Genomic DNA, 9,606 nt, shown 5'->3' with positions numbered 1-9,606 from the left:
AGAAGTGTGTATCTTTGTGTTTACAAAACACTAGGTTACTTTGGTCATTTTCTACTGTGTATTGAGTGCCTAATTTATTCCATTGATCCATTCCTCTATTTCTTAGGCATTACCATTTTGTTTTGACGGTTACCACTTTATAGTATAGAGAGTATAGGGAGTATAGATAGAGCACTTTCCTTCATATTAAAAAAATTAATTCCCTTGACATTCTTGGCCTTTTGTTTTTACAGATAAATTTTACTATTATTTTTCTAGTTCTATGAAATGATTTTTTGATAGATTGATGGTTTGGCATTAAATGGGTAAAGTAATTTTGGTAGAATTGTCATCTTTATTATATTGACTCATCCCATACAGGAGCAATTAATGTTTTTTGGATTGTTTAGATCTGCCTTTAATTCAGTGAAAAATGTTTTGTAGTTGTGATCATCTAGTTCCTGGCTTTGTCTTAGCAGATGGACTCCTCTCAAAGTTATGATCCTATCTTTGGTTATTTCAAATGAGATTTTTCTGTCTTGTTGTTGGGCTTTATTGGTAGCATAGAGAAATGGCAATGATTTATATGGTTTTATTTCATATCCTGCAACTTTTTAAAAGTTCTTTGTTTTGATAAGGTTTTTGCATGATTATCTAGGTTTCTCTAAGTACACAAGCATATCATCTGCAGAGAGTGATAGCTTTATTTCCTCATTGAGTATTCTAATTTCTCCAATTTCTTCTCTTATTGCTAGAGCTAACATTTTTAGTACAATATTGAACCAATATTGGTAGCAATAATGGACCTTTTTGCTTCACTTCTGATCTTATTGAGAAATCTAATTTATCCCCATTGTTGATAATGATTGCTGATGGTTTTAGAGGGATGCTGTTTATCTTTTTGAGGAATATTCCATTCATTCCAATTTTTCTAGTATTTTTAATAGGAAGGGGTGTTGGATTTTGTCAAAAGCTTTTCTGCATCTATAGAGATAATCATGTAGTTCCTGTCGGTTTTGTTATTGATGTGATTAATTATGTTGATGGTTTTCCTAATGTATGATCCCTGCTTTCTTGGTATAAATTCCATGTGGTCATAATGCATAAACCTTGTGGTGTATTGCTGTGATCACCTTGATATTATTTTATTTAAAAATTTTGCATCAATATACATTAGGAAGATTGATCTATATTTTTCTTTGTTTTTTTTTCTTTCCTGGTTTAGGTATCAACACCATAATTGTGTCATAAAAAGAATTTGGTACAGTTCCTTCTTTAGCTATTTTCCAAATATTTTATAAAGTATTGAAGTTAATTGTTTTTTAAACAGTTGTTTTTTTTTTAGACTTCACTTGAGGCTTTTTTCTTAGGAAATTCATGGCTGACTTGTTAAATTTCTTTTTCTGAGATGGAATGGGTTAAGTAAGAAGGTTGCTTAAAAGGGGGTGTCATATTTAATTCTAGATGTAATAGGGAGCCTAATGGAGTTTATAGAGTTGAGAGGCAACAAGGTCAGCCCTGGACTTTAGGAAAACCAATATGGCAAGTGTAAAAATAGATTCAAGTGAGGAGAGGCTCCATAGAGGGAAAACAATTTGGAGGCTACTAGAAAAGTCCAAGCAAGAAGTGAAGAGGGTCAGGGCTTGGGTTATGGCAGTGTAATTGGAAAGAAGGTGTCATAAGTTTTAGAGAAATGACAAGAATCCAAAATGATTGGATCTTTTTGATGAGTGAGAGTAATATGCGGAGGATGACACCCCGATTGCCACCTGGGTAACTAGAACGGTAATAGTACCTTTGACAGCAATAGGAAAGTTTGGGAAAAGGGTGGATTTTAGGGGAAAGGTAATGAGTTCTATTTTGGACATACTGAGTTTGAAATCTTTATTATAGATTCAGTTTGAAGTGACCAAAAGGTAGCTAGTGATATGTGACTGAAGGCTGAGAGAGGCCAGATAGAGAAATGTGGATGGAGGAGGGATCTTCATGGAGATTATGAAATCCACTGGAGTTGATAAGATCAGTGAGTGACAGAGTATGTAGAGGAGAGAGAAGTCTAAGGACAGAACCTTGGGGGCACCTACAATAGGATACAGATGAGGATAACACAAAGTTTGAGAAAAGCTTTAACAAACTGTAAGAAAGCCTAGAGATAGTAGTGTCACAAAAATCCAGAGAAACTTTTGTAAAGTGAGTGGCAAGTGGTAAATGCTTAATAAAAGCTGGTTGGGGCAGATGAATAGCACAGTGATACCACATAGTAAATAACAGAGGTAGGATCTGAACCCTTGAAACCAAATCCTACATTTTTTTCACCATAGAATGTTCCTTATTTTAATTCTCCCCAGAGAAAGAGAAAGAATTTATCCAATAAAGGTTTGTGCAAGTTCCTATGTTAGTTGCTGTGCATGAATAAGATAAGATCCCTAACTTCACAAAGCTTCCACAGGATAAAAGACAGGTACAGAATGACTATCACACAATGTAGTTTAAAATGCATGGGTAGGGGGCAGCTGGATAGCTCAGTGGATTGAGAGCCAGACATAGAGATGGGAGGTCCTAGGTTCAAATGTGGCCTCAGACACTTCCCAGCTGTGTGACCCTGGGCAAGTCACTTGACCCCCATTGCCTACCCTTACCACTCTTCTGCCTTGGAGCCAATACAGAGTATTGACTCCAAGATGGAAGGTAAGGGTTTAAAAAAAAATGCATGGGTAGCCTTTATAAGGGCTCTGTGGAGTCAGCCCTGGACTTTAGGAAACCAGCCCCCCCCCCCCCCCCCCCCCCCCCCCGCCACACACACACCCCAGTTACACTGAGAAGTTGGGTTTCTCAAAGTAAAGCTGCCTATAGCTTTCTCTCAGGGTTCTAGATTTACCTCTGAGGGGATGGCCGGGCTGTCTTCTTTAGAAGACCTTCTCATGGGCCCCCACCGTGTGCTTCTCACCTTGAATATTAATTAGTCAGCTGGGTTCAATTCATTTTTAGAAAAAGGTATTTATTAAGATGCTATAATAACATTTGGTACAAATGTCCCCTTCTATTTCCGGAGTGCTCTCCCACAAGTACATACTGAGTTTAGAGGAATGTGGAGTTAAGCTTCAAAAGCACATCCAACAAAGGGTGACTCACAGCTCCTTGGACTTCAGTCCTAAAAATAGTTTCTTTAATTTGCATAGGTGTGTGTGAGTGTGTGAAGGAGCACATGTGGTCCCTTTTTGTGCTTTTTAACGAGCACTGAATTTGCGTGATCTTTCCTTGGCTGCCAATGCAGATACTGCCTTCAGCTGTTCCAGGGACCCTCCTAAGATGTTGATGGGAAGATGGAAAGTCTAAAATCTTTGAACTTTAAAGGGTCATCCTGTGACCAAGGAGGGTGATATAGCTCGGTTGAGGCCAAAGGTTTCCCCCAGCTTCCTGTAAGCAATTTGTTCTTAGAATTGCTGCTCTATTCTTTCTGCTGCTGGACATTTTAATCCTTGATTCCAACTAACTTCCTCATTTTAGTCTCAGAGGTCTCAGAGGATGTGATTCAGAAAATGCAATCACCACAAATTCAAACACATTCTGTCATATGGGGAGACAATCTTGGAAGGTATTTAGGCCTTTTACACATCAAAGGGTAATTAAGATACACTCTCATTTTAAAAATACAACAGGTATTAACATCTTCACTTATTTTAAATGAGATGAGGTATTCTGGTTGATTTTCTTTTTACCCTTTATCCTTGCCATAATTGAGTAATAAACCAGTCCGTTTTATAGCTTATGAGAGATTACATCTAGATAGGTTAATCAATCAACTTTTATTAAGTGACTCCTCCATGCAGAGCACGATGGTGAATGCTTGGTAATATACAAAGATCAGATAAAATAGGGTGGCTGCCATCATGGAGTTTATAGCTTAGTAATGGAAGCCTCTTAGGAAGACTTCATGTAATATATCTGTTTTAGAAACATACAGGTATAGTCTGTACTATGAATTTGTCTCCTGCTCAGAGAAAGAGATCTGGAAGGCGACTGCTGGGAAGATGTAGGGAAAGATAACAGGATAGAACTGAGCAATCACTATCTAGACATAAAATGCACATATACAAAAGGCCCTTTGAAAGGCAGAAGGGAATCACATATAAAATAGGAGTTTCATGTCTGTCTAGACTAATGCAGTGGCTCAGGAAAATGTTAGCTCTTCTCACCAGCCTCCTTGGGTGTAGGGACACCTCTGTCACTGACTCTGTGGTCTTAGTAGCTGAGGGGATAATTCATTAATTATTCTAACAGCATTAGTCTGCCACATCTAGAGGAGGCGTGTCCTTTGTTCTGTTAGGGGTAGCTTGGTTAGAGGGAGGAGAAAGGACAGCTCTCTCCTATGAACCATGCAGATTATGGATGGAGGGTTCTGGTTGATTTCAGTGTGTTGACTTGTTTTCTAACAGAGACTGAGGTGCCCAAGGGATGGGGTGGGGTCAGTGACCAGTCTGGGAGTGCTAACTTTGTGCTTCTCAGCATGGCTCTCTTCAGTTTGCCTCTTGTCCAGGGTGAATCTGATGCCCAGTGTCCACAAGAGGATCCCAAGGAGAAGAAGCCCTTCCCTCAGGCGGATCCACTTCAAGGAGCAGGAGGACATATTCATAGGCTCTATTAGGTCAGAAACAGAGAAATAGGGAGCATGGAACGTGAGAGGGATCTGACTGTTTGGGATGTTGGGTGGGTATTAATCTGGGCAACCCTCTCCCAATAGGTTGGGCAGAATTCCAGGATACCAGACCACTCCATGGAGCTTTTAGGTATAGATAGGGTCAGAGTATTGATGTCACTTTAGGGGCAGCACTAGGAGTAATTGTAAAATCATTCTGGCTTCTCTGAACTACCCTTAACAGTAAAGTGTGAGGTTTGTGGGTAGGCCCTCTCCAGAGGAGGTCAGAAACATTCCCCTGGCACCAAAATATCCCCTGCTTCTCCTCAAAACACATCCCTTTCCCTCCACTCCTAGTGACATGGGCACTGTACCCCAGAAACCCAGGCATCTTTGTGACTCTTAACCTAGAAACACTCAATGACCCTACCCAGGGATCTGAGATGTTTACCCTCTTTTGTCCTCTAGATTTAAGGTGGAAAAAGAAATGAATCTTTATGCCTCCAGGCAGACCCCAGTCAGATGACCACCTCACCCCACCAAATGCCTGAGGGACTAACATTCTATAGGTCATGTCCACACCAGGACATAGCATCTAAAGAGTATATAAACCCCAGAACTGATGTTGTCTGGGGGACAGCCTCTCCATCCATGCTCTCCCCATGGGGGAACAGCCTTTCCTTTCATGCTGTCCTCCCAGGGAACTGCTCCCCATCTTGCTGTTCTACCTTGCTCTCCTCCTGGCCACTCTCAACACTACTTCCTAAATTAATAAATCTCTTTTTGTTTTTAAGCTAAATTTTGGAGTCATTGCATGCTTGCAAAAGGGATCCTTCCCGAACCCCCAAGGTATCCTTCCTGCCCATAACACTAGGAAAGCATAGAAAGTTCAGCTTGCTCCCATTTCACTGGAGTAGCCTCCAAAAGCCTAGTAAGGGGAGGGAACAGGATATAGGGGAGAGGATGTCTCCTCTGATTCCAGTGAAAGGGAATGACTGGGCAACTGCCATAAATTCTGACCTCTACAATTGTTATATAGAGTCTATTACCTAGTAGCTCTCTTTCCACTTCACCCTAACACTCACCTTCCCCCACCTCACTCCCACCTCAGAAATCCATCATCACACTTAAGCTTTGGGGTTTTGTCTAAAGCATAGATGCCCCTCAGAGCACAGGTATTCATTCCGCAGATCTATGGTGAGATTTCTCTGATTCAAGGGATTGCTGGCCAAGCAGGTGAATGAAGAAATAGATTGACCCTTGGGTAAGGACCAAATTGGGAGACACTGCTGACATTTTTGACTGCTCCAGTCCATCTGCAAAGTTCAAATTTCCCCAGGTCCTTTTTATAGCTTTCCTAGACCCTGAGACCAGGTAATCCAGGGTGATGCTGCACAAGTGAAGTGAGACACTATGACTGAATATGAATCTGGGAAATAGGGATGGGTTATGGGGTCAAAGATAAAGAAGAGAAATTAGGTCAGGAGACATAGAGTCTTAGAAGTCTTCATTCCTCATGTTGCCAGCCATCTTTCACAGGATGCCATCTTTCACAGGAGCAATTCAAAGCCCTTTATAGTACTTACCAATATAGAACAATCACCAGAACCTCTTAGAGAAATGTGATTCCAGGGAAGAGGAGCAACAACTGGACCTTCCAATCAAAGTTGAAATTCATGTTGTGAGAAATATTAGTAAGAAAGGAAATTTAGTTGAATATGTAGAAGAATTAGCTGCTTAAATTTTTGTTCCCTCTCAATTTTTGTGCTCTGAAGCAAATCCCTGGGTATTCTATCTTAGTTAGAACTTTATTTTCTAAAGGAGAAGGTGAGGATCACAGAAGAGAAAAAATTCATTCTACTGGCCAGGAAAATCTAAAAGTTCCATCTCTTAGTTCCTACTTTCCTCCTTTTGATACTAAAGACTAGGTTAAGATATGTAGTTAGGGACTGAGTATTCTCTTTTTTTAAAGTAATTGTTTTGGAACTTTAATTGCAGGATATAAGTAGTAGTCTCTCGGTGTCCAAGAATGACTATTGTCTTTGTGCGTTTTCTTCTACGGTGTACCCTCATGTGGCTTTGGAGTCCAAAGAAGGAGGCGCAGAGTTTGTGGCACACGGGGCATGGGACGCCAGTTGTTAGGGGACGTGCGGTTGTGGCCTGGTGTCGGCGTTCACGCGCAGCGGCAAGATGTCGACGTCGTTCATCTTCAAAGGTGGTGGCAGCATGGTGAATGTGGGTTCACCAGCTGCTTCTGTCAGAGGCAGCGAGTTCTAGTTGCTTTGGTGTCATGCCAGCCCACTTCAAGTTGGACTTTAGCTGATCCTTGAATCTTTTCTTTGGTCGGCTGTTGGCTGTTTGGTTGGTTGTTTCCTGATCCAGCTGACAGTTCACCATAGAATACCTGTCTTGGTATTTGCTGTGGGTCCATGCAGATGACGTGTCCAGACCATCGTAGCTGGGTTTTGAGGACCAGGACTTCGATGCTGGCTCTGTCGAGGACTTCCTGACTGGTGATTCGGTCCTGCCATCGGATCCTCATGATTGATCGGAGAGAAAATTGGTAGAATTGCTCCAGCTGTTTCATGGGCTTCCAGTACAGTGTCCATGTCTCGCAACCATACAGGAGCGAGCTGAGGACCACTGCGTTATACACTTTGAGCTTCGTCGCAGTGCTTACACCACTGTGTTGGAGGACTTTGGAGCGCAGCCGCCCGAGTGCCTGGCTGTGCCTGCCTGCTGTGATTCAGGCAGGTTCTGCTTTGAAACAGATGACAGGAGTCTGTTGAGTATGACACGGGCGAGGATATTTTCGGCAGTGGAGAGTAGTGAGATGCTTCTGTAATTGTCACAGTCTGCTCGTGAGCCTTTGTTCTTGTATAGGGCTATGATGGAGGCATCTCTGAGTTCTGGGGGCATGTCTTCCTCTTCCCATATGCTGGTCAGCACTATGTGGAATGCCTGAAGCACCTTTCCCTTTTGGATCCTGGCATTGATCTCATGGTCTAGGGACCCGTCGTTGGCAATGGTGCTGCCCAGGTACTTGAAAGTGTTGACGTTAGTAAGCTGCGTGCCGTCGATTGTAATGCACGGCTGGTTAGTTGGCCTCCCTGGTGCAGGTTAGAACAACACCTCTGTTTTGCTGAGGCTGATAGTCAGGCCAAACAGTTTTGTTGTGGTGGAGAACCTGTCCACAATGGTTTGGAGATGATTTTCTTGGTGGGCCATGAGAGCACAGTCATCTGCGAAGAGAGTTCCAGGATGAGTCTCTCTGTTGTCTTTGTTTTTGCAGTCAGGTGGCAAAGGTCGAATAGTGAGCCATCCAGTCTGTATTTGATGTAGACTCCCAGGTCTAGATCCATCACAGCATGTCGTAATACTTGGGTGAAAAATAGGTTGAATAGTACCGGAGCAAGGACACAGCCTTGTTTCACGCCATTGGAAATGTTGAAGCGATTGCAAGTCTCTCCACCAGATAGGACTTCCCCTGTCATGTCGACATGAAAAAGCTGGATCAGTTTGACAAATTTTGCTGGGCAGCCAAGCTTGCTGAGGATCACCCACAATGAATCCCTGTTCACTGTGTTGAACGCCTTTTTCAGGTCTATGAAGACAATGTAGAGACTCAGGTTCTGCTCAAGGCATTTTTCCTGCATTTGCCTCACCGTGAAGACCATGTCGATGGTGCTGCGATCTGGTTGGAAGCCACATTGTGATTCAGGCAGGTTCTGCTCTGAAACAGATGACAGGAGTCTGTTGAGTATAACACGGGCGAGCATCTTTCCGGCAGTGGAGAGTAGTGAGATGCCTCTGTAATTGTCACAGGCTGCTCGTGAGCCTTTGTTCTTGTATAGGGCTACGATGGAGGCATCTCTGAGTTCTGGGGGCATGTCTTCCTCTTCCCATATGCTGGTCAGCACTATGTGGAATGCCTGGAGTACCTTTCCATTTAAGGCCTTGTATACCTCGGTTGGGATCCCTTCACTTTTTGGACTTCCTCTATTGAAGGAGGGACTTCAAGTTTTTCAATGGTGCGGTTTTGGGGGATCTGGTCAAGGGCTCTTTGGTCGACTGAAGAAGGTCAGTTGAGAGCTGACTGAAGTGTTCTTTCCACCTGTTGCTGATGCCTTTTTTATCTTTATGAGAGTGTCACCATCAGACGATAGCAAGGGAGTGGTGATGGGTTCTAACCTATAAAAATCATCAGCATTTCTTAATATTACTTAATTATTTAATATTACTATATTACTAATAAAATCCAAAAACAAGAGACTGAAGGATAAATACCATTAAAAATAAATGTAGACAATATAAAATAACTGGAAATCTAATTGCTAAGACAAACCCAGGAACTATATGATCGTAACTAAAAAACACTTGATACAAATAAAGTCAGATATAAATAATTGGAAAAACTTTCATCACACTTGAATAGGCTGAGCCAGTATAATAAAAATGATAATTCTGCTTAAATTAATTTACCTATTCAGTGCCATACCCCACAATTATTTCATAGATCTAGAAAAAAATAATAAAATTCATCTGAAAGGACAAAAGGCCAAGAACATAAAGGGAATTACTGGAAAAAAAAGTATGAAGAAAGGTGGCTTAGTTGTATCAGATCTTAAACAATTGTGGTAACTAAAACAATCTGGTAGTGCCTAAGAAATAGAGTAGTGTACCAATGGAATAGATTGAACACACAACATGCAGTAGTAAATGAGTACTTGTAGCCTATTGTTTGATACATAGCTATTAAGTGTCAAAGGCAGGATTTGAACTGAGGTCTTCCTGACTCCAAGTCTCTCTTTGTATTCCCCTCAGAATGCCCTTTGGGAGCTTATATGTGACTGGCAGAAGAGAACACATGAAGGGGAAGTAGAAGAGAGAAGAGGACGTGCTCTGTGACCTAGAGTAGAGCTGGTTGGGCGAAAGCTCATTTATTAGAGATCAGCATTGAGGGGATGGAGTTGTAGGAGTTGTAGGAGATG

Source organism: Monodelphis domestica, chromosome 2 (assembly GCF_027887165.1).
Source record: "Monodelphis domestica isolate mMonDom1 chromosome 2, mMonDom1.pri, whole genome shotgun sequence".
NCBI lineage: Eukaryota > Metazoa > Chordata > Mammalia > Didelphimorphia > Didelphidae > Monodelphis > Monodelphis domestica.
Note: the sequence above shows the minus strand (reverse complement) of the source record.